The sequence below is a fragment of the Pinus tabuliformis genome, chromosome 8, assembly GCF_031772625.1.
Source record: "Pinus tabuliformis cultivar Carrire ecotype Pingquan chromosome 8, CPIR1, whole genome shotgun sequence".
Taxonomy (NCBI): domain Eukaryota; kingdom Viridiplantae; phylum Streptophyta; class Pinopsida; order Pinales; family Pinaceae; genus Pinus; species Pinus tabuliformis.
The window spans coordinates 1,669,728,609-1,669,754,948 of NC_142294.1; the positions used below are offsets into that span (position 1 = coordinate 1,669,728,609).

The following is a 26,340-nucleotide window of genomic DNA, read 5'->3' on the forward strand; positions in this document are numbered from 1 at the left end:
ATTCAAAGTCGGAACATGCATCTAATTCTAAAGCCTTTAGCTCAGCCACCAGTGACTACTTGGCCCGACACTCACTTGTGTTGTGAGTGGAGCTCTTATGGAACTCACGCCACTTTCTCAGGTCCTTCTTCGACTTCGCGGTGTTGTTCTTTGCTTGTGGCTTTAGCGGGTTTCCCTGGGCCACCCTGCCTTAGCTTTGCCCTTTGTTCAGTGATTTGGGGCACCTTTCCCTTGCTTCGAATTCACAGATCCAACGTCTTGCTTCTTCTGTTTAAACTTCTGCTCAATCTTGACAGCGTATTGGTACGTCATGCCGAGCGAGGAGATGCCCAAGTACTCCATCTCATCCTAGATGTACCTATGTAGGCAACTGTTGTATTTGAGTACCAAATGCTACTTAGAATCCTTGATACCCAACTTTGTGAGAAGGGTATGAAAAGTATTGGTAAACTTTGGCATGTCTTGGTCCATTCCCTGCTGCAGCGTGGTCCACTTTATGTATTTATCCTCATAGCTTCTGATAGGGTAGTACTACTCCTTGATGGCAGCACAGAATGAATTCCAATTGGGTGCAGCTGAAAATAGTGAGGTTGTACTTTCATCCTTCGGCTTGCAGTAGGCTTCCCACAAGTCCTTGACGTGGGGGGCAGCTTTGAGAAGAGCGAAATTAATCTTTTATCGACCAGAAAATTCATGAATAGAAAAATACCCTTTTAGCTAATTTAACCATTTATCTACAGCTTCTGCATCTATCTAACCCTCAAATATGGGAATGTCAAAGTTAACTTGTACCTTAAAGGGTGTGGCGCTTCCAGAGTAGTTGTTGGAAGTAGATGTGTCGCCCCTAGGTAGCCGTTGAAGAATCTAAGAAAAGTTTTCCATCATCGTGTTCCTTTGTCACTCGAGGGGCTCTTCGAGCAAGATTTGCGAGGCTGGTCTTGCAAAGGTTCGACCAATTCAAGCCCTAACTCCTTATATCCCGACCTCATTGGGGACATGCAAAGAGAAACAAAGAAAGAGCAGACCGCTCTGATACCACTGATCTAGATTTAAACATGAACACAACAAATTATAGATATGACCATAAATACAGAGATGCAACAAAAATAACACTTCAATTCATTGATGTAAAGTTCTGAAATATGCTTACAAACAGAAATGGAAATAAACTAGCTCGGGCGATGGTAGCTTATCTCTGAGAAGATATGTGGTGGCTACATGCCTCTTAACTTTGTTACAATGAGGCTCAAGGGCCTTTTTATTATTGAACAATAAGAGCAAACCCTAAATAGCCAAAACCCTAACCCAAGGAAATGTAACACCAAGAGTTTATGGGCCCTGTTGAGGTGAGTTGGACAACCAACTTCCCGTGGTCGCGACTTGGTCATATTATCCCCGTTTGACGTGCATAATAACCCGTTGGAAATATCTCTCTGAGGACTACGACAGAAAAGAAAATAACAGATACATAATAGATGGCAATAGATTTCCAAAAAAAACATCGTTTAGGGCCTCAAAACGGCTTCAGAAGTTTAGGACCCGAAAAACTACTAAAAATAGTAAACTGTGCTACAATTAAGGAAACTGAAAAACTGAAAGAAATAATGGTGGGTGTCCAAATGGAATTGGCGGGTGGGCGTCCAAGTGGAACTGGCGGGTGGCCACTAATATCCACCTAGATCATGCACTTTCAGCATGACCCAGGTTCAATATCTGGGGTACATCATTGATGAGAAGGGTGTGCATGTGGACCCAGCCAAGATACAAGTCATTTGGGATTTTCCAACCCCAACCACTCTAACAAAGCTCCACAACTTTCTGGGCCTTACCAATTTCTACCTCAAGTTTTTGTTGGGGTTCTCTCATATCATTTGGCCTTTAAGTCAAGTCACCAAGGGTGGAGTGAAAGCAAAGTTATTTTTGTCTAAAGCCCAAAAGAAGGCATTTATTGAGTTGAAGTAGTACCTCTGCTCTGCACCGTTGCTCACATTACCAGACCTATAGCAACCATTTGATATTGAGACACATGCCCTCTATAGTGCCCACTCTAGTTTCCTTACCCTAATATGACATTATCTTAGATACTTTAGTCTATGAGGAACTCAAGTTGAGGATCGAGAAATGTGACTCTATTATTAGAGAATGTGATGGTTAAGTATGTTCTCTATTAATATTATGAGTATGATATAGTTAATGTTTATGTGTACTATCTATTGATATCATGATGGTGATAGTAGTAAAGGATAGACATGTTTTCTATTGATGTTATAATGATGATAGCTTTGATCTATATGTATGGTTCCATTAAGGTTATGATGATGCTAGCCATGATGGAGGTATCCCCTATGTTAGCTACTTACATTAGTTCTGGTTCACAATGAACAATGATGTGAATGACTAGGTGACGGTAATAATGCTATTATGACAATGAATAACACTAAGAAACTTGGTTACTGATTATTATTGAGTATGGCAGGAAACCACCAGAGGCACTCGCACATGACGAGTTGACGACACCTAGTTTGATGAAAATTTATATTATTTTATCTTTGAAATTCTAAGTCGATTTTGAAGCTTGCTATATATGTTTATCTATATTCTCATGATATGTTAATGGTTGCAGGCACATATTAGTTGCTTGGCCGAATGACTCACATATGGGTGATGGGGTTGTACAAGTGGATGGAACTACATGGGAGGGGTGGGACAGTGCCCTTGATCTCACCCACTAGCACTCCCGTCGTGACTTGGGTTGGAAGGGTTGAAACACCTTTGCCTTGAAGATCACAATGCCATGAGGGCAGGTCCCAAAGTTGGGTCGCTCATGAGGATTTTACCGGGGGGCACGCATCAAGGCGAATTCCTTGATCCTCGACACCATTAGTCTCACTATAGCAGGAAACATAAGAGATGATAGTGGTATATGACGTTGCTCCTATACTTCCCCTCGTAGTCACTGAATGCTTGAAGGGCAAGTGGTGTGGCACCTGTTAGTGTCGGTCTTGAAAGCCCTCCATCAGTGATCAAAGCTCTTTGCATTTGCATTAGTAGGTGTCTCATTAGTGTTAAAATTTGCATCCCGTTAGGCATGCCATAATCCTGATGGAGGAGCTGGTCTATTCATACCCCTCTTGGCTTTGCTGGATTAGGTCATATCAGTCATTGAGTTTGTCAAGCTGCTCTTGTTTGGTCTTAATGTCAAAATTCTAGGTCTAGGGTTTTGGTCAGTTGTCTTAGCAAGGTCATGTCTCTGAAAGTCCTTGAGTGACCAGCAAGCCAGAGGGAGGATGGTAAACATGTTCCTTTGAAATTTTCATCATGTACAGTTCATTTTTAACCTTGGATTTAAAAACCCTGTTTTTAAAGCCAAGGTCATGATAATTCTTGTAAAAAGAATAAATTTCCAAAATGTCTTCAAAAAGGCAACAACAACCCTGGTCCCCTTGCCACAGTCCTTCAGATGATCTACCTGCAAAAAGAATCAGGTCAAAGCACTCAAAAAGTCAACTTCAGGATAAAGGAAACCAAGAAAATCAGTGTTTTAAAAAAGTGTCAAAATAGACTTTATAAAGTGGGTTTATGGATGAAATTTTTTCAAATGAGATTATAAAAGGTAATGTTCCCTCCTTTCACTCTCATTGTGCATTTCAAGCTTGCAAGAGAGATTGTGAGAGAGTGATAGGCGAAGGAGGCGAAATTGCAACGGTTTCGGGCAGTTTGCAGGTGCGCGACCCGTCCAGGCTTGTGCGCGACCTGTTGGGCGGTGCGCGACCCGTCCAGTGCACTCCGACAGTGTAAAATTATAACGGGCGCGACCCGTTGGGCTGTGCGCGACCCGTTGGGGAGCGTGCGCGACCCGTTGGGGAGCGTGCGCGACCCGTTCAACTGTCTGCCACCAAAACTTCAATCAAATTCCTTCATTCCACTTCAAATTTACTCAATCGGTCGATGTAGGCTCTTAATGCATGGTTGTTGATATTGGTGGTGAAAATAAGGATGTATGCTATGATTTCATCTTCTAAATTTGCAAATGAATGGATTAATATAGCTGCTTGCTAATGTTTGTAAAATGCTAGGGTTTTGTGACTGTTTCAACTGTTTTTGTCCCATTTGGTCCCTTCCCTCTTTTCCTCTTTCATTCATAGTCATGCTTGCATCTCTGTCCCATATTATTTGTACATAAAATGTTGACTTTTTCCCCCATCCCTAAGCTATAAACCCTACCCCTCTCACAAGCACACAAAACCCTAATTCCCTCTACCATACACATGCAAAAAATAAAACAAAAAGAAAAGATACATTTGTAAATAAAGAAAGAGTCATGTGAAAATAAATGCTACTGTATATCTAGAGGCATGTACATAACCCCTATATACCCTTGACATCCCCTTGTACATGAAAACCTTCCCTCGATGTGAAAACAATGTACATGTACTCTTTAAAAACAAAATCTGCCTTATGACACACATGAACTCCTATAATTAAATTTGGTGTATGGTGTCCCTATGTCCCTATTGATACATGTATGCCCCTTCCATGTTCATTATCATACATGTTTTTGTCCCATATGAGATGTTCTTTGCAAATGATTTCCCAATGTTAAAATGTGTTCCTATATGCATGACAATTTGTAAAGTTTCCCTTGAAATTCCCTGATTATTTTCATATATTCCCATTCCTTGTTAAGAAGTTCCCTCCCCTAACATTCCCCTCATGTTTTTTCCCCTTGAAATAGCATAGAGTTCAGTACTTTTGCAGGCAGAGGCAGCAGTTCAATTTATCCTTCAGTTTGTCCACCTTGCTCCAAAACCATGTCAGATACCGAAACTTATGAGCAAGGTGATGACCATTCATCATCTACAGAGATTGAGGAACAGAGGAGGCCTCGTAGAGGAGGTAAGGGAGGTCATCATAAGAGGGAAGAGCCTACTTCTTTGGCAGAATTACAGGCTTGTCCTTTGGCAGTGAATTGTTTCCGGTACATGTCATGCTATCAGTTTTGTGAGAGGATCTCACAGATTCAGCATCATAGAGAGTTGGCCCGCTTGTTTGTCTTACACCTCCATGATGGACATGTCACTCTTGCAGGGGTGAATTTCATATTGACACCCGAGGTGATCTCAGAGGCTACAGGGATACCAAATGTGGGTGAGGTGTGGCCTAAGCGCAGATTACTTGATTTTGTTCACTTTGAGCCTTATGTCCGGCCATCATTTGTGAGACTATTGACGGGTGTTTTCCCATTCAGATTTCTTCGGAGTGAATATGCTCCCCTCATGAGACTTATCATGCATTATTTTACATGTGAGGGCAGATTTTCACAGGTGTATTCATATCACATTCGCCTGTTGATGCATTTCACCCGAGTGAGGATGATGAACCTCCCGGTTTTCCTGTTTCATAACATTCATAGGATGGTGCCCATGTTGCAGAGGAAGACCCCGGCTCAGCAGTACAGGAGCCTTTGTCACTATGGTTTGATCCAGCTTATAGTCTCTCATCAGTTGACTCAGCAGGGTATCTCATGGGAGGAGTTCATCTCCCGTGAGTTTTTCACAGTGCCACCTCAGCCACATCAGGAGGCCATTCATGAGGAGGGAGGACCATCTCAGCAGCCTGATGCTCCCATCACCCGACATGTTAGCTCCACTCCTTTGGTCACTTATCAGAAAGGCCCAAGGGCCTTATTTGCAGCAGCTAGGCGAGTACTATCTCCACAGCAGGTGGAAGGGGTCTTGCCTTCATCTTCAGAGCAGCGAGTGTTATATCCACCTCAGGTGGAAGGGGCCTCGCTTTCTTCACCAGCACAGGTATTGCAGAGAGGCAAAGAGCCCATGATTCATGAGGATCCGGTGATTGATCTCGAGGCCAGTTCTCCTAGCCAAGAGGCAAAGGAGATCATTCAGCAGCTCAGGGCCGAGAATGATGTTTTGCAGCGGAGACTTGAGGGTGCCCAATGGACCATCACCTATCTAGAGCAGCGGAACACACAGCTGGAGGAGGAGAAGGCGCTTGATGAGATTTGGAGGATTCGTAGTGACCGAGTCCTAAACCGTAGGAGGCCCGGTGATCCATTGCCTGCTGACCGAGAGTCACTGCTCATTCAGGAGAATGCCCACTTGGAGAGGTTGTTGGCTAAGGCCAACCAAGAGAAAAAACTGCTAAGGAATATGAAGAATCACTATTGGGCGAGGATGCATGTTTGCAAGGCAAAAATGAAAATGTTCCAAAGGAGGTTGTCCGAGGCTCTTAGGCGGAAGAAGAAGACCAACCCCATCCGTATCTTGGCTGAGGCATCCCTCAAGGATCATGACACCCACTAGCCTCTTCACAGCACCAAGCACAAAAATTTTGGAAGTTTTGGCTCATTTTTGGCATTTTTGGGAAATTTACAGGTTTTGGCTTCTCAACGGGTCTCACCCCCGGTGAGACCCTTTGTCATCGTAGCTCCGTTTTGCGAAAACTCAGCATTGCTGGATTTTTCATGCAAAGTTACACATGTCTATGGATGGATTTGAGTTTTCATGAAGTTTTGGGCCTCCAAAAGGTCAAATTACAGCCAAATTTTGACTTTCTGCCCCTTTTTTGAGCTGCAGAAGTAGTCTTGGGAGAATTGACTTTTGACTAGGAAAATGACCTCCAAATCCAAAAATTCTAGTTGGGTTGGAAAGTAGACTCAGAGACCTTTCCAACGAGCTATCCTTCACCTCATTCTGACACCGGGAAGGCCTCCAAACAGGGCTCCAAAGTGCGCGACCCGTTGAGGAGGATGTGCGCGACCCGTTGAGGAATTTGTGCCAGATTTGACCAGTTCAGCCCAGAATTTGCAGTTTAGCTCCAGTTTGACTTTCTGAGGTCGATGGTGGTCCTTTTGACTGTACTTGTGGCACTTTTTGGATACTTTTACCCTTGTTTTACTCTTCTAGAAGTTTCTCCCATGTAAAAGGGTAAAATTGACTGTATGAACTGGTTTCCAAGTTTTTAGAGGCAAGTTGTTTTGACTGCCTATTTTGTAGTGCTTAGTTTAGAAGTTGTTCAAACAGCTCCTAGGATAGTGAGCTCGACCCATGGAGGCAGGGAAAGAGGTTAGATCATCTATATTATGTACTTTCATGCTCATTTTCATGGTTGGACTCTTGAGGGAGAAGCTATCACTGTATTATTCACATCTCTACAATTTTTGGCTAAGGAAGACCAGGGTTTTGCAGTCATCTTTGGGATTCTTGTGGACTCATTGTGTTGATGGTGTGTCTCTTCATGTTATTGTAAGCTTTTTTATGTGATTCATTTCCTTTCTATACTACTGCATATTAAACAAATGAAGTGATAAAGTTAGAATTCATGCTTGCCATGCTCTGCTTTCAAATTTGTTTAATTTCTATGTTTTCTACTGTCTAAAGAGAATTCAAATCCATTGTTTGCTCTCTTTAGCCTTCTTATCTCTCTTCCTGATCATCCACTTCAGCTAAAGACATCTACACAAGCTCCTACCTTGCCCCAAAGACCCCCCTGCAGAAACTGTGTCCAATCCCCGCACCCAAAATTGCAACTCCTCAATTTGCCACCAAAAACCCCAAAAACCCCTAAATCAACCTTTTAATCAGTTTACTAGCCTAATATCAGTGTTACCTTTGATTGGTCATCTCATCTCATTGAAGATTTGCCGAGATTGACCGGAGAGAGCCTTCTCCTGCCCCGTAGGGCTAGCTACGAGGCTGAATGGTTTGATGTAGCTTTGAGATTTGCCTTTCTCAGCCTGAGGTGAAATCTCAAGTGCTAACAGCACCCTTGGAACTTCAAGGGAATTTATTGAAGGGCACGACCAACTTGGAACCCTTGGCATCACAAATAAATTGTTAGGTGTGGCACCCTTGGAACTTCAAGGGAATTCCTTGAAGGGCATGACCAAATTTTCACCCTTGGCATCACAAATAAATTGTTAAGCGTGGCACCTTTGGAGCTTTAAGGGAATTTCTTGAAGGGCACGACCAAACTTGGCACCTTGGAATCATTAAAAATAAATTAATTAATAAATATAATCAAGAAATGAAAACTAAGTAAATTTACATCAAGGGTAAATGATGTTAGAAACTGAGGTAATTAAATCAAGAATAAAACCTGGGTTAAGAGGATCATAGGAAGAAATAAAATATTTTTTTCTTAAAAACTCTACCCTCCCCATGTTGGAAAATATTAGGTAGATTATGTAGTTTAATTAGGTAAAAGGGGAAAGAGGGACATAGTTGTAAGGATAAAGATTAATCCTAAACTAATTAAACCTAATTAAGAGAAGAGGAAGGTGAATTAAAATAAGAATAATAAATTAAATTTAGAGAAATGTAGAGAACCTCCATGTGGCAACAACCAACATAAGAATATCCATCTAAGATATAACTTGAGTTAAATTAGGGGGTAGATAGGGAATCAAATCTTGACTCATTAATTGACTTTAGTAATGAACACAAAGTAAGGAATAAAAAGGGTGATAAAGAGGCAGCTAGGAGAAGAAATAGGGACCTTGTTGAGGTGAGGAAAATATTAGTTTTAAATTAAAATTTAAATAAATAATTTTGGGAGACCCTTGATGAGAGAGTGACACATGGGTGGGTGAATAATGAAGCTATTGAATTATAAAAAAATAATTAATTATGCATGACATGCCAAGTGTCACCTATGAGGACTCCTATAAAAGAAGGGGCAAGCCATGGGAGAAGGGGACTTTTGGGGGGAAAACCCTATGGCTGGATGGATGAGACTATGTCAGAGCAGTGATTACGAAACTATAGTGAGTTTGGTGAGGTAGAGGATTTTAGAGAGGGGACTCTTGAGCCAAGGAGTGCTCTCCTCTACCAGCTATTGCATTCCTCCATTGTACAACTCGATTGCAAATCGGGGGTCCGTAGGGAAGAAGAGTACCCAAGGAGTAGGCTGGGAGGTTAACTGGTGGGTCATCGCATTCGGATCAAGTACGTCATCATTCACTCTCAGAGGTGACTAGCAACAAGGGAATACCAGTAACAGCAAAGCAAGCGGAGTCTCGTCTTCTGGTGAACGGTACATATGTGTTGCAATATTATTTTGTATGATTGCTTTATGGTCTTAGTTAAATTTATGATGTGTTTCCTGAAATAAATTTCAGGAATGCATTAGACAGTGCTGAATAAATTTGAATTCCCAATGTGTTTCTCTTCTGGTTGTATTTTGTTGTGATTTATTTAAATATATATATATATATATATATATATATATATATAGTATGGTTGTTGGTTCTTACACTTGGTATCAGAGCCATGTTGAACCCTTGAGGCCTATGGGCCCATGCATGCATGGCTAGTTTTGTTAAATAATATGATGAAAATCTCTAGCTAATTTATCTCATGGAATATCCATGACAGATGTCCTTGAGGAATTGTATAATTGTCTAATCATACCTAAAACAATGAGTTTTAGCATAATGTGGCAATGGTTAAAAAAAAAAAAATCCTCTAGACACAGCTCATAAATCTACGAGGGTATATACATACACCAATGTATTCTGTGGGCAAGCTGGGGTATTCTCGTGTAAATATCCAAGCCCCACCAGTACTCTTATCCTGAGCTATTCCTCCAGTTGCATTCATTTCACTATTATAGCCAAATTTTTTGTTTATGCTCAAGCATCAGAGCTGATCTGGGTTCTTCCACTAATCGAATAAGCCTCGACCCTTGAATTCCTACATCTCTCAACAAAAGAAATGGTAGCCAAAGGAAATACCCTGCTGGACTATGAATGCCAGCCTTGATCGGTAAGTTAAATATTCATTCAAGAAATCAATCAAGTACCCTTTTGTAGTTTGTCATGTTTGCCTCTCGTCATTCATATAGGTCTTATTGTTCTCACTTCTAGATTTATCCCGCAATCCAATATCCAAATTTCTGCTACAATTCCGAAGTTATTCGCCTGGTTTTGGAATGCTGTTGGAACCTTGAAGTCCTCATGCTTAGACCAAATGGCATCATTGCCATCTCTTCTAAATGCAGAACAGAAGACTGAAGATTCAGTTTTCATTTTCACCAAGCTTCTAAAACCCAATACATGAGGGTCTATATTAACCATGGGTTGGGACAGAGAAAGCCAGACAACTCTTTCTTGACATGATAAATTTGTAGCTTTCAACGAAGATGTATCGGGGCTGAAAAGTTGAACAGGGGGCTTTGAAGAATTAAATTCTAAAACCAGCACAACACCTAGAGGTTTGGTATCAGACAACCTTGAATGAATTGAACTACTGAATGCAGGGCCATTCTGGGAAATTTTATCCAGATTAGAGTCAATGATGCTTGAGCCCATATTGTCTTCTTGACAAGAGTTTCTTCCACTATCTGGTACCTCCATTTTATGGTACCTTTTAGGCAAGTAACTTTTACGGGGTTGCTTCACTTGCTCTTCATTCAGAGAACCTCGCATATGGTACTCAAAATTTGGTTGGGTGCTTCCATGAATCGTGTAAAATCTTGGTGAATGCCAGGAGGTTAGTCCTAATTCTTTAGGATTTTACCTGAAATGCTCAACACTTTAACACCAACCATGTCCTACTTTGCGTCGGGAAATATCACGAGCAGATTCACCAGTGTTCTTGAAAATGAGATAATCATGAACTTTTGTAAAACCAACACTCCTAGCTAGATGTGTCATATTCCCTGTGGCTTCAAGACCTTGTTCTTTATGGCAAGTTCTACAGATGTAGCAGTTTGTGCAGCTCGTTCCTACACCTGGGACAAACCCAAGCATTATGTTCCTGCATTTCCAACCTAATGTCCACGTCTTCTAAAGTCAGTTTGCATATTGATTACATTGAATAAAATGGTTGAAAACCATTAGAAGCTAAACAAACCTCGACATGAAGAACAATGCTCAATTAGATATTGTTTCCTTCATTATATTTGAAGATCAAATTGACAAACTTACTTTTATGGCTTCTGTCAACACATTCCCTTGGAAAAATTCAGGAGAGAGCTCACACATGATAAAAGATATTAACACAGGCAAATGATTTATGAGATAAACTAGCATGAAATAACCATTCAGTGGCTGACATTATTCTTGACCTACAAGACTCTTTATTCTCCTGTCCTTCCTGCCCTTATTATACAATACAGATGAGAAATTTCTTTCAAGTGGATCTCTTTAGATTTTATTGTGTTGTTTTTAAAAGAAGCATTTATGTTCTCATTTTGGTAAAATCACTTTTTATAACCCCTGTAAGAAATAGTGGGATTTTGTTGTTTAAGAAAGTAACTGCTCAATATTGAGAAAGTGACAGGGAAGCTGGGTTTGTCTCCAAAATTCAGTTTACTCAATCGATCATTTTGTGCTCTTGTATTTTTATCTTCTATTTGTTTTCTGTACTTACCTCTGAGCATCTATGAATGAGCCCTTATATGAATTTATTCGAGGCTGACAGAGCCATACAATAAAACTTGTGATGAGAATCGCAAGTGGTAAAATTTTTGCAAACGATGCAGTTTTGTCCATGATGTTTGTTTACCTCAAGATATGTTTCCCCTATGCATTTTTTTTATTATTTATAAATTGAATCAATATTACTTGTGAAACTCAGTCAACTTTATAATCCAAGGCTCTATGCCTGCCATGGTTTCATCCTGGGTTGTTTGCAAGGCGATGCCCTATCTCAATTACTAAACCAGCCCAATGAAATTGGTTCGTGCTTTTCAGAAATTAACATCACAGATTGGTCACCATGAACGAGAAATTTTGTTCCACTCAGCTTTGCAATTGATCTAATGGAAGTTATTTGAGATAAAATTCGGGTAACAAAGAAACACATTTTGGGTAGATATAATAATTTTTGCGTTGTCAAATTGCAACCCAGCGATGCGGGTTTGTGTTACTAGTATTACTAGGATATTTAAATCATTGTACTGTCAATTTGATTAATGGTGAAGAAATCATATCAGGGTCTCAGCATGTCCATGAGCCAGAGCTTTTATCCAAAAGATCAGAGTGTGGAATCGACGTTAATACAATCTCAACATATATAGATTCCTTTAGGTTGTTCAATTTATGATGAGTTTAGAAGATTTTTATTCCTAATTTTATTTTAAAATATATTGAGCTAATGCTCACAAGTTTGTGAGAGCCAAATTAGCTCCATTGCTTCTACACTCTAGCAAATAATAAAAAAAATGTGTATGTACCCTGCAATTGAAAATTGTGTTTTGTATCTTGAAAATTGGTTCCATTCCTTTCTGTACCCGCGCAAATCACCAACTCTGTTACACATAATGTTCTCTATGCAGATCTAGAGAAGTACACACAAAGCTCCATGCTATGGTCGCCCTCACACTCTAGCATTCCAAATCATAATTAATTTTGGATTAAGGTTTCATATCGTGGAAGGATAATGACTAGAATTATAGAATTGCCATCACCAATTACCAACCACAAGACCAAATCTGCAATGTGCTTTGCAATCACTCAATCTTTCTGTCTTTCATATCTCTATGGCGTGCACATATCGTAACATGTTGATTGTTGAAAGAGCTCTTAACCACTATATCATGTTGGAGAAAAAGATAGGACTTGAATTTTGGCAAATCACAACTTTGTAAATCTCACTTAAATATTGCAGAGGATGCATTGTTTTGTGGGATTTACAAAATTGATAAGATAAATATTAGAGAATATTAATTCGTCAAATTTGATTTCCTTACCAATTTAACTTCCTAATGAGTAATGCAGCTAAAATCTTCCAGTTGATTATAGATGACAAATTTGTCATCAAGAAATAATGGTGTACCAGCAATATCAGAGGCCATTAATAATGTTAGTCCAACTATATATATTTTCAACCATCAAAGGGAGATAAGAGAGATTCCAAGAGGTTGAGGGAAGGCCAAAACCAACTCATTACTACATATGGCCAAAAAGTGATATTTCACCTAGTTGATGGAAGCAGCGAAACTTCACATATATGCATTCTAAATGATTTCTTGTATCAATTAATACTTAATGCTAGCCTGGACAAGAAAGCTGATAATAAAATATATTTTTCTCGTATCACCTATCTTAGATACTTTCCTCTGAAGAGGCCTTCATATAGAAGTTCCATGCTAACATTGCAGCACCTATTGCTGGTTCCAACTTTGGCCGAATTGGAAGCACGCCTGGAAAGTCTTTGGAAATGCAACTAATTACTTCTTCATCTATGTCTCATCCCTCATTGGTCTCAAGGACACCACCAACCATAACAAGTAGAAAAGACTCCAATCCATCTTTCCCACTCAAACCCAGTCTCTGGACAACAGCTTTTACGCTGGCAGCAAGCTCTTGAACAGTAATGAGAAAAATATTTTGTGCCACTTTATCACCTACTCCTGCACAAGCCTTTACCATAGGAGCAAGTGCAGCTATGCGGGCCCAAGAAGGATCTGCATAATTCCATCCAATGACTTCATCTGGTGCGTGAATTTGGAGCTTCTGTAGAATTGCAAAAGTAAGACTTGTGGGAGGCCCCCATCCATCATGAGCTTTTACTACTGTTGTTAAAGCTAGAGCATCAATCCCATAAAGTTAAATTGATTAATGATGTTTTAGCTGTCTTTCATAATTCTTAACAAATGAGATTTTGAAATGTGTCTAAATTATATTTCAAACATTTAGTCGAATGGATTAGGAAATTCAGGTTCTACTTCAATCAATATTGGTTTCCACATACAGGTATTTCTCAAAGATTATTTTCTTCACATATATATTTAAATTATAACTCTGTGCAATGCATTTTTGTTTTTGTTTTTCTCAATCCAAAAATGGAGAGACCAAATTGAACTTTGAGTATCCAATCAATTATATTTGCAACTATACCTTCAATTTCTCTCAATTTTCAAGCAGAATTCTTTTAAAAGGGACTTACTAGAATACCACCCTTACTGGATAAAACAAATTGGTTGCATTTCAGCAATCTGCACAAGAATCGAACGTGCAACCTCTAAACATAGAAACTTCAAAGCAATATCAGCTAAATTTAAGACAAATAGAAACTTCAAAGCAATATCTAAACATGCAAATTTTATAATACTTTAAGTAGCATATTGTTCCTTTTTTCAGTCCATTCTCTTTTATCTTCTTAGACATCTTCCAAATGGTTGAACAATATTTTGACCCTACATTTGCCTATTCATTGGATATACTCCATGTAAATTTTTAGGATATCAAACAGTGCACAAACATTTTGTGATGTATCTGAATAAATAAATGATAGTTACAGCATGTGTAGAATAAATGTATATTTGTATATAGAACTGCTAAAGCTACAGAATCAGAGACTCTGTTTTGTTTAGGGTGGTATTGAAATATACAACTAAGAAGCCCTCATCCTTAAAATGAACTGGTTAATGCACATGTTTTATGATAGCTAAGGATGTTTAAATGTGCTCAATATATATATAATAATCTAATGATTAACAATCACCAGAAAATGATAATAAAATAAAACATAAGAATAAGTTTAACTAATGAAACTAGCTCCATCTCATTTCAATAAGTTGTCCTTTTTCGTCATATAATACCAAAAACTTAATCTTGACTTCCTCATACGCTAATTTTCTTGGTTTAGGCTTTATGAGTGGCTGGATGTGAAGCATTTTAATGCTCTAACAATAATCAAGCCATCCTTTTAAAAATTAATAACTAGTTAAAAGTGCACATTATAAATTGACATATGGAAATTATGTTTTATGTAGTAATATCTTGGTTAAATTTAATATTTACATCAATTGTATAGAAGTTTTATATACTGGTATGTATTAAAGAGAAGCCAATAATTAAATATTGATTGCAAAAGGATGTTTTATTTTATGGGAACATGAAAAGTTAGGAGTGTGTTTTAAAATATTATTAAATTAATTTGTTTTGAAATTTTTAATAATAATTTGAATTAAATTATAGTTTTCATAAATATCATTATTGATATAAATATATATTATAATTTGGATATCATATTTTCAATAGGTTGCTATGATAATTTGATAATTTATTTAATTATTTATGCATGAGAAGGTGAAGTGGAGTGGTCACTGGTCACAAGTTGTGATCACTTAATAGTATCCTTGGGTTTTCTTTGAAAAGGTTGGGATCTTTCTTTGGAGATGAACTTGAGTGATAGCAGGGATGTCACTATCTCTTTCTTGATAGGTGAGGTGTGGTAAGTGTTATAACCAATTTGATTCCTCTCGATAGTTTTGATTCCTTGGATTGGGAAGTATGTTTTTGATTGATTGGCATAATTTCCTTATTTAGAGTATTCTTCTTTATGCCCAATTCAATGCTCGATATATTATCAACTGCATGTTTAGATTCTTCCATTGTTAGGTCATGTGCCACATCATCTCTAACTAGTTGAGACACTAACATCATTGCTTACTAGGATATTATCTATAATTAAGTAATGTGGTGATGTTTCAAAGAGTTTCTTGGTTGGATGAACTCCTAGGAACTATTCATTGAACACTACATCTTGATGCACAATCACTTTCTTTGTAATTTATCTAATTATTTATTTATTTACAACTGCTAATAAGAATGTTTTAATTTTTAGCACTTTTGACATCAAAGTCCTTCATCTTTTTGCTAGCTCGTAAGCTTAAGTTCGCCATTTGAATTTCTTATTCTTACTTGTCCACCTCTTTCGACATTTTTCCACCTATGGCCTAAATGTGATGCTACAAATATCATTTTAGGGAACATACTGACAAGGGTCCAAAATGACACTTATTGAGATATTGGGGAAATATTGCAGAATTATCAGAAGGGATAACTTAGAATTTAAGACTTTTGAAAATATCAAATGTATGGACAACTTTTGGAATAATTTATACGATCTTTTCTTCTACGACAATATTATTGCAACATCTATGACAGTGAACTCTACCATATGCAATGATGATTATACAAATCACTTTGTGTTACATATTGTCCCCGATATTGTCACTTATAGGGTCATGTAAACATAGTTTGAAATGAACGACTATAATTGGAGGCTACAGGAGTACAGTGTGTGGATGACTTTACTTGGTTGAAAGCATCATATATTAATTGTACCATGAGATGAATATTGATTGTGATTATCCTGCCCTTGTTTTGTTGTTGCTTAGTCCATAAAAAAAAAAAAAATTTGGGCTGCAATGTTCCCTAGATATAGTCCTTTAGTTATAATGGAATTCGTGGTATAGATACCTTGGGAAAAATTATAACCTGCCCACCAGAAGGTTAGCAAGATTTTCAGGAAGGGTTCCTAGGATTATGTGTCGTCGTTTTTCCTTTATGTTCTAAGGACTTCGAGACGAAGTCCATTGTTAAGAGGGGGTGTATGTAGTGCCCACTCTAGTTTCCTGACCCTAATATGACATTATCTTAGATACTTTAGTCTATGAGGAACTCGGGTTGAGGATCCAGAAATGTGACTCTATTATTAGTGAATGTGATGGTTATGTATGTTCTCTATTAATATTATGATTACAATATAATTAATGGTTATGTGTATTCTCTATTGATATCATGATGCTGATAGTAGTAAAGGATAGACATGTTTTCTATTGATGTTATATTGATGATAGCTTTGATCTATATGTATGGTTCCATTAAGGTTATGATGATGCTAGCCATGATGGAGGTATCCCCTATGTTAGCTACTTACATCAGTTCTGGTTCACAATGAACAGTAATGTGAATGACCAGGTGATGGTAATAATGCTATTATGACAATGACTAACACTGAGAAACCTGGTTACTGATTATTATTGAGTATGGCAGGAAACCACCAGAGGCACTCACACATTATGAGTTGATGACACTTGGTTTGATGAAAATTTATATTATTTTATCTTTGAAATTCTAAGTCGATTTCGAAACCTGCTATATATGTTTATCTATATTCTGATGATATGTTAATGGATGTAGGCACAAATTAGTTGCTTGGCCGAATGACTCACATATGGATGATGGGGTTGTACAAGTGGATGGAAATACATGGGAGGGGCAGGACAGTGTCCCTGATCTCATCCACTAGCACTCCCACCGTGACTTGGGCTGGAAGGGTTGAAACACCTTCGCCTTGAAGATCACGATGGCATGAGGGAAGGTCCCAAAGTTGGGCCGCTCATGAGGATTTTACCGGGGGGCGCGCATCAAGGCAGATTCCTTGATCCCCGACACCATTAGTCTCACTATATCAGGCAACATAAGAGATGATAGCGGTCTATGACGTTGCACCTATTCTTTCCCCTTGTAGTCACTAAATGCTTGAAGGGCAAGTGGTGCGGCACCCTTGGAACTTCAAGGGAATTTCTTGAAGGGCATGAACAACTTGGCACCCTTGGCATCACAAATAAAATGTTAGGTGCCACACCCTTGGAACTTCAAGGGAATTCCTTGAAGGGCATGACCAACTTTTCATCCTTGGCATCACAAATAAATTGTTAAGTGTGGCACCCTTGGAGCTTTAAGGGAAGTTCTTGAAGGGCATGACCAAACTTGGCACCTCGGAATCATTAAAAATAAATTAATTAATAAATATAATCAAGAAATGAAAACTAGGTAAATTTACATCAAGGGTAAATGATGTTAGAAACTGAGGTAATTAAATCAAGAATAAAACTTGGGTTAAGAGGATCATAGGAAGAAATAAAATATTGTTTTCTTAAAAACTCTACCCTCCCCATGTTGGAAAATATTAGGTAGATTATGTAGTTTAATTAGGTAAAAGGGGAAAGAGGGACATAATTGTAAGGATAAAGGTTAATCCTAAACTAATTAAACCTAATTAAGAGAAGAGGAAGGTGAATTAAAATAAGAATAATAAATTAAATTTAGAGAAATGTAGAGAACCTCCATGTGGCAACAACGAACATAAGAATATCCATCTAAAAGATAACTTGAGTTAAATTAGAGGGTAGATAGGGGATCAAATCTTCACTCATTAATTGACTTTAGTAATGAACGCAAATTAAGGAATAAAAAGGGGGATAAAGAGGCATCTTGGAGAAGAAATAGGAATCTTGTTGAGGTGAAGAAAATATTAGTTTTAAATAAAAATTGAAGTAAATAATTTTGGGAGACCCTTGATGAGAGAGTGACACATGGGTGGGTGAATAATGAAGCTATTGAATTATAAAAAAAAAAAAATTATGCATGACATGCCAAATGTCACCTATGAGGACTCCTATAAAAGAAGGGGCAAGCCATGGGAGAAGGGGACTTTTGGGGGGAAAACCCTATGGTTGGATGGATGAGACTATGTCGAAGCAGTGATTACGAAACTATAGTGAGTTTATTGAGGTAGAGGATTTTAGAGAGGGGACTCTTGAGCCAAGGAGTGCTCTCCTCTACCAGCTATTGCATTCCTCCATAGAACAACCCCATTGCAGCTCGGGGGTCCGCAGGGAAGAAGAGTATCCAAGGAGTAGGCTAGGAGGTTAATCGGTGGGTCATCACATTTGGATCAAGTACGTTGTCATTCACTCTTGGAGGTGACCGGAAACAAGGGAATACCAGTAACAACAAAGAAAGTGGAGTCTCGTCTTCTGGTGAACGGTACATATGTGTTGCAATATTATTTTGTATGATTGCTTTATGGTCTTAGTTAAATGTATGATGTGTTTCCTGAAATAAATTTCAGGAATGTGCTAGACAGTGCTAAATAAATTTGAATTCCCAATGTGTTTCTCTTCTGGTTGTATTTTGCTGTGATTTATTTAAAAAATAAAAAATATATATAGTATGGTTGTTGGTTCTTACACCTTCAACTATGCTATTGGTGAAATTCTTACTCAGTAGGGGACTCTAGTGGCTTACTACAATGAGACACTTTCAGACAGTCTTAAAGTACCCCACCTATGACAAATAAATGTATTCCATTGTGCAGGCCTTCCATCAATGGAAGCATTACATTTTGGGGAAGGAAACGGTCATCCACACAGACCACCCACCCTTGCAGTTCTTATAGACACAAGGGAAGTTGCAGAACGATCGTCATCAGAATTGGTTCACATACCAACAACAATTCCATCTAAACATTAAGTACAAAAAGGGCAGCACTAATAATGTTGCAAACTACCTCAGTCGATGACCAGTCATGGCACTAATCACTATGCTCAACTCTTGTGGCAACTAGACTTTGGGTGGTCGCATCTTTATAATAGCGACCCAAAATTCAATAGCACATACCAAACAATCATGGAAGGTAAGCAAGTTCCAAATTTTCACCCCTCGGATGCACTGTTATGCCACCTAGGACACATCTATGTTCCTTCAAGCGAGCGTACCAAGATGATTTGGGAGGCACACTACAGTCAGGTCATTGGAAATTTCAAAGTATAGAAAACAGTGGAAGTACAACAGAAGTATTTTTATTTGCCAAGCCTTCTTCAGGATGTTGGGAGGTACATTAAATCCTGCACTGCATGCGTCATTGCCAAACCAACCATCAAGAAGCAATGTCTATATACTCCTATACATACTCCTAGTAGACCTTGGGAATCTATCTCCATGGTTTACATGTTGGGCCTTCCTTCTATTAAGCATGACAATGACTGTGTTTTCATGGTCATCGACAGATTCTCTAAGATGGCCATTATGGTGGCCTGCAAGAAGAGTATCACAGCAGAGGACACTGCTAAGCTCTTCTTTGAGCGAATGCGGGTGCACTTTGGGATCGCACAATCCATTGTCTCAGATCAAGACAGTAGATTCTTAAGTGAATTTTGGTCAAGTCTCTGTTCGATGTTGGATACCAAACTCACTAAGTCCAAGACTTTCCATCCCCAAAATGATGGCCAAACAAAGGTCATCCACAATATGATCGTACACATTTTGTGCATGTAAAACTCAAAGAATCCATGCACATGGGATGAAATCCTCCCCTATGTACAACACGACTACAACAGAGCTCTCCATAGCTCAACGGGTGACAACCCCTTTTAGGTAGGGTTGGGATTTCAACCATTATGTCCCATTGATATGGCCATACCATTTGTAGCTACTCAGGAAAATTCAGCTCACGTCCAATCTGAAGCCAACAGGGCTAACAACTTCATTGAGTGCATTCAACACATCCACTAGTAGGTCCATGATATATTGGACAGAGCCAATGCTAAGTAAAATCAGTGCCATGATCACCATTGGGTTTCGCACAAGTTCCAGGTGGGTGACAAAGTTTGGCTACATTTGTAGAAGGAGTGCCTCGCTGGACCCCCCAAGTTTCGCCCACTCTGATATGGGCCTTACACCATTACCAAGGTTGTGGGAGATAATGCTTTTAATATCAACATTCCCCCATTCATTGGTCTACAATTAGTGTTCAATGTGGATCGCCTTCGACCGTACTTCCCAACATTATTTGACACATCAGACATTGCATAACACCTCACACCAATACAGTTAAACCCAGACTGTATGGCACAGGCCATAACCGATCGAATCATGGACAGACAAATCAATAACACTCACCAACAGAAGATCCAACTATATCAGGTTTTCAAAGTTGGCCAACTCCTACACCAATGCAAGTAGCTCACCTGGGACCAAGTTTAGCAAAAGTTTCCCCATCTCATGGAGGCACTCAACAAAATGGAAACCATTGCTTCCTAAGGGGGAGCACTGATCCAGGTGGATATTGATGGTCACCCGCCTATTCCACTTGGACCCCCAACACTATCTCTTTCAATTTTTCAGTTTCCTTAATTGTAGCACAGTTTACTATTTTTGGTAGTTTTTTGGGTCCTAAACTTTTGAATCTGTTTTGAGGCCCTAAACAACATTTTTTTGGGTAATCGGGAAAACATGAGACTTTGACTATGATTGCATTTGAAAGTTGTATTCCTCAGATAGATATTTCTAACGAGATATTATGTGTGTCAAATGGAGATCGTATGTCAAAGTTACGACCCCAGGAAGTTGATGTACCAATTTACCCAAATAGGTCCCATAGTTTTGGTGCTTCATCTCCTAGGGTTAGGTTTTTGGATGTTTAGGGTTTTCCATTGTTTCTAAATAATGAATAGGCCTTCGAGTCTCATTGTAACAAAGCTCAAAGGCATGTAGCCGCCACATCTCTTCTCAGAGATAAGCTACCATCGCTCGAGTTAGCTTATTTCCATTATGTTTGTAAGCATATTTCAGTATTTGATATTAATTAAATGAAGTGTTATTTCTGCTACATCTTTATATGTATGGTTGTATCTATGATTTGTTGTGTTCGTGTAAGTTTGCATCAATGTATGTCTTGTGATTCCTGTAAGGAGTAATAATGATTGCATGCACTCCCTCCTCTAGCTCAATCGTGTACTCAAACCCATGATTTGGTGGACAACTTAGAGAAATGTCCCCAAATACTATTGGACGCCTCTCTAATATTGCAAAAATATCCAGGTGTGGCTCTTGTGACCCAGATCCTGTCTCAGATATCCTCATCTCCAAAGTCCATGCTATGTCTCCTTTACGCAGGTCTTCCTCCATCTTGTTAGTTGTCACAAACTAAGGTGGGTAACTATGTATGCCTCTCAATACCAACTTCTTCCCATCAGGACCCATAAACTCCACCTCCAACACCTTTTTATCTATGATAACCTGACTAAGAGAATACAACCACTAGATGCCCAATACCACACTGGTGTCTGGCACATCCACCACAAATAAGTGATCATTCACTGAGTAGTTCCCCATTGTTAATATCATCTTCAAAACATAACGAGTCACTGCATGGTCCGATCTCCTAGAACCAAAAATGAAAATCCATAAAAAGTGTGTCTACGGCATATTTCTCTCCACCAAATATGCATCAATGAAGTTGTGGGTAGCCTCACTATCCACCAAAGCAATCACATATTTCCCCTGAACTATGCCTCTAACCTGAAGTGTCAAAAACTTCAATACTTCTATAAGTGAGGCTATAATGCCTCCCTTGACACTCTGAAAGGTCAGCTCCCCCTCATCATCATGGTTCTCCTCCTCTCATGTTTTCCCTTGTTCATCTTCGTATAGATTGTTATCTGAGAACACATTTATATAGTGGGCCTTTCCCTCGGTAAATTTATGCCCCAATGTCCACAACTCCTGACACGTGAAGCACAACTTCCTCCCCTATAGGTCTCTCCTAGTCTCACCATCCAACTGCCCACATATAGGTCCTTGCCTTTCTGGTGAAATGTAGTCCTAGGATGTGTTGGAACTCTATTCTTTGGAACCACATAAATCATGTCCCTAATTTGGCCAATGGCATCCCACAAATATGTTGGCTCATATTCTCTCACCTAACCACATAGAGGCTTTGTTAACCCCTTAGCAACAATATCAGCCTTGCCTCTAAAATTTCAAAGACCATCACCTCTAGTCTTTGGAACTTGACCATGTATGTCTCAAGGTTATCGATATGTCTCAAGGGAGTGAACTCCCAGAAATTTATCTCAAGATCTTTCCATTCAAATCTCTCAACCAACCTCCTCACAAACATAGTGTAAGATCTGATGTTGGCATGCCCCAATGTAACCAGCCTATGGTACCAACACTCTTGAGCCTATCCATCGAAATTCAGTGTAGCAAATCAAATAGAATCAGTATCTCGCATGGGGTTCAAATACAGATAAGTGTCAAGCTTTTATACCCATGCCCTAACTAAAATCTGGGTTGAGCAATCATAATTCGAAAGTGTAAGCTTCATTTCCAACTTCTGTGTGTCATGATTCTAAGTATGATGGCCCCCTCTATGTGATGAATCTACTCCAATTCTACGCCTCTCTCTTAGATGAATAAAATATGCAAGTGAGATAGCTCTTTGAATCTTGGGGTTTAATCCCTCATACTCCTCAATCCTCGTAGTGAAAGACCTCACCAAATCATTAAGTACATTTGGTTCTTCTCCCCTTGTTGGTTCATCAATGAACTGAGGCATTGTGGGGTGTTCATACTTTCCCACTTAAAGGTGTATGGGGTTTTTGGTTTATACACTCATGTGTATGGTGATGAGCCTCATCATTGGGTAACTATATGGACCTTTATTCACCTCCTAGCTTAGTCAAATCAACTCTTCTCACAATTTATTGCATATTTTGATTATATTTTGTTTAATGAGATGAGTCAAAGTGAGATTTTATGCCTAGTGGACTAATGTGCATTGAATGCAGGTTTGTGAGAGAAAATCATGGAATTTTGGATAATTAAGGGCTGAAACTTGAATGAGACAAGGAAGAGAGATTGTAGGAGGTAGATCCTCCTCATTTACTCCTCCCCCATTCAAATATTCCTCCATCAATGACACTAGCCCAGAGTACAAGAAACCAAGCCATGGAGATCAAAGGGCAGTCGAGCAAGTGAGAGTCAAAGAGTTAGTTTATCTCAAGTTTGGGAGTTGAGCCTCCCTAGATTTAAGGAAGTCATTGGAGACTTTAGTTGTATAAATAAAGAGGCCTATAGCCTCATTAGGATTCAAATTTTTGTTGTAAAAAAACACTAGTCATTTTCGAGTTCAAGACTTATGGAAGGCATTGCTATGTAATTTTCTGTTTTGATAATGAGAATGAGCATTTTCTTGATCCAGCACTGAGTTAAATCAGAGGGATGAAGCTCTTGGGTTAGGGCCCAACACTAGCAGCAAAGTCTCCTCTTCTTATATCTATATGCTTAGATTGATTTCATAAATTTATGGTTGAATTGTCTTTAGAAGTATTTCATTGCAAGTAGTGTAGATTTGATCAGTTTGCTTATTATTTTACTTCCATTTGTGCTTCACTTCAGCATTGGTTTAGAAGAGATAAAGGAACATCAAAAAGTTGTCAATATGTGTTTTGGCCTCACTTCTTCCTTCAGGGATCATGATTTGAGGAAAGAACTCCTATGCAGCCCCAAAAAGACAAAATTCTACTTTCTCATATAATTTAGGGTTTTCTGTACATGGGCGAGCATTTGATCAGTTTCCAAGAGTATTATTTAGTTATCATTTCTCCCATATTCATTCTTATATTAGATCTCATCACCGATTCCATCTTATTCTGCAAGTTTTCCGCATGCATGAAGTAGAAAACTAGCTCATGAAACTTTGTTTGCCTAGATCATTGAAATTCTTTTTGTTTACATGATTTTTGGGTAAATGTCAATGTTTGATGTAGTGTAGGTGTTTCAAAATTACAGAGAGATATCATAGTCATTAACCTCCTTCCAACTTCATCCATCCATGTTCATTCCTTGCTTTCACTAAGAGCCTCACCAATTTCATCATTTTATAAGGAAACTTCTCCAAACTTGTTGAGCAAATCCAACCATCTCCCAACTTTGGTTTTGAGTTCTAGAGTGATCCTAGGTATTTCCTTACCTCAATCCATCCACCAACCACCTTCCCTAAGCCTTTGATCATCTTCAACACCCATCGTTTTTCTCTCAATTGTATCCTGTAGAAATACAGGGAATCTTGTAGGTTTTTAGGACATCCTGTAGGTTTTCCTGTAGTGGCATGTTTTGATTTTGAATTGAGGTAAAAGCCACTAGGAATCTATAAAAGGTCACCTAATTGTCTCCCCAACCTTCTAACTATTCACCGGCATCCCTAAGCCACTTGCACCATCACCAAAAGAGATTAGCTTTCACACTTTTCCATAAAAAAAAGGACAAAAAGAAAAACAGATTTATTTTAGTCATTTGCATGCACAGTAGTAAAATGTTTGATGTTTTGAAATTTAATGCTTAGGATAGTAGGATTTCATACATGATTAACTTAGCATTATTTTGAAGCATAGTCTCTTAGAAGTTAGTTAGAAAATGGTGTGTTTTTAGCATTTGATTTCATTCTTTTTCCTTACTGCAATAGACAAGCTTTCTCTTAGAGTAGATTTCTCTTTTCCTCCTCAGTAATCAAGCTTCTTCTGAATCCATAGAAGTTTGGCTTGAAAAACCATAGTGGTCTATCGCCAGCTGAATAGTGAAAAAGGGAAGAACCATCACTTTTACTTGTGTATACAACGTTGTCACCTCCAAGTTTGTATGAACCCCGGGTTGATAAAGTAAAAGTTGGTAGCCCCGGGAGTTGCAGCATTCTTGCTGCAATACTAGTGCTCATCACATGGCTCCCTTATCCAATATTGAAACCACCATCTCCATGATTAATGTGAGGCTATATATTTTTTATGAGTGCCCCAATCATTCTATTCGCTACATTGATCATCTTCCTGTTATATCTCACTAACTCCTCCAAGGTTCCATTATTTACTCTAATGCCTCCCTACTTAGGTCCATCATTATTCTTCATGTCATCCTCCACTTAATTGTTACCCTCTCTAGTGTTTTCGACCTCTCTATCTAAAAAGGGATTAGGCTTGCGTCATCTAGCACGCCCCCCTATTCCACCACCAACATTGTTTATGCCCTTGTAGTAGACTTCCCCTCCAAAGTGGTGTGGCATTATCTTCTCTTGTTAAAACTAGCCAAGAACATGCTCTTATACCACTATAATATTCATAATGGATATATTAATTGAATAACAACTAGAAAATTTAATGAACACACAGTACATCAGAACAAGGAAAATGTTAGGTAGTCTTTGATCCATTTTATTAAATCTGAGAATAATGGAGTACATATGAGTAGGAATAGAGGAACCTGGTGTTGTGGGGAAAAATGCCTATGCAGGATCTATCCACCTAAGGTGTGACAGTGCCTTAGCAACAAACAGAGACAACTATTCTAGTATTCTTCCTTTATGAATTAAGAATGAAGAGAGATGGGTGGAATAACCGGTGTCTTCCGTTTTTCCCTCGATCCGGTTTCTCTTCTCTTTGGGAGTTCCCAGCTACTTGCCTTCTCGCTCGCCCAGCTTCAACAAGTCTCTGCAAGATTACAAGAGAAGAACACTACACAAAGACATAGATTCATAAACATAACTAGTTTGGGATTAGAAGTAAACTAAACATACTAATGCAATCATACATCAAAGATACATCAGTATATAGGAGAAACCAAGATAGCTTTATTGATGAATAACAAGGTTCAGGAAGAGATACAACCCAGAGGGCTCCAATCTAGCATCTCCTTCCCAGCAAAATGGAATTCCTATCTTCACCTCCCTTCAAAGCATTAAGCACCCAATGATTCCAATCTCAAACCAACAACAATTCTTTGCAATAACAAAATTCCAGCCTCTAGATCTCATGGAGGAGAGATCCATATATCGATGTTTGGAGAGAGGATGAGTTAGCTTGAGATCTGACTAGTGTCCTCTCCCTCTGTCAGTTCTTGATTCCACTTGGAGGTTCTTGCTTCCACTTGGAGATTTGGAACCTCTTACTCATCATAGTCGAATT

At 38.8% G+C, this 26,340-nt stretch overlaps 1 pseudogene; it reads right to left on the reverse strand.

Moving 5' to 3' along the window:
* Nucleotides 1–13,069: 13,069 nt before the first annotated feature.
* LOC149242594 (uncharacterized) lies at nt 13,070–13,570 on the reverse strand (annotated as a pseudogene).
* Between the last annotated feature and the right edge of the window lie 12,770 nt (nt 13,571–26,340).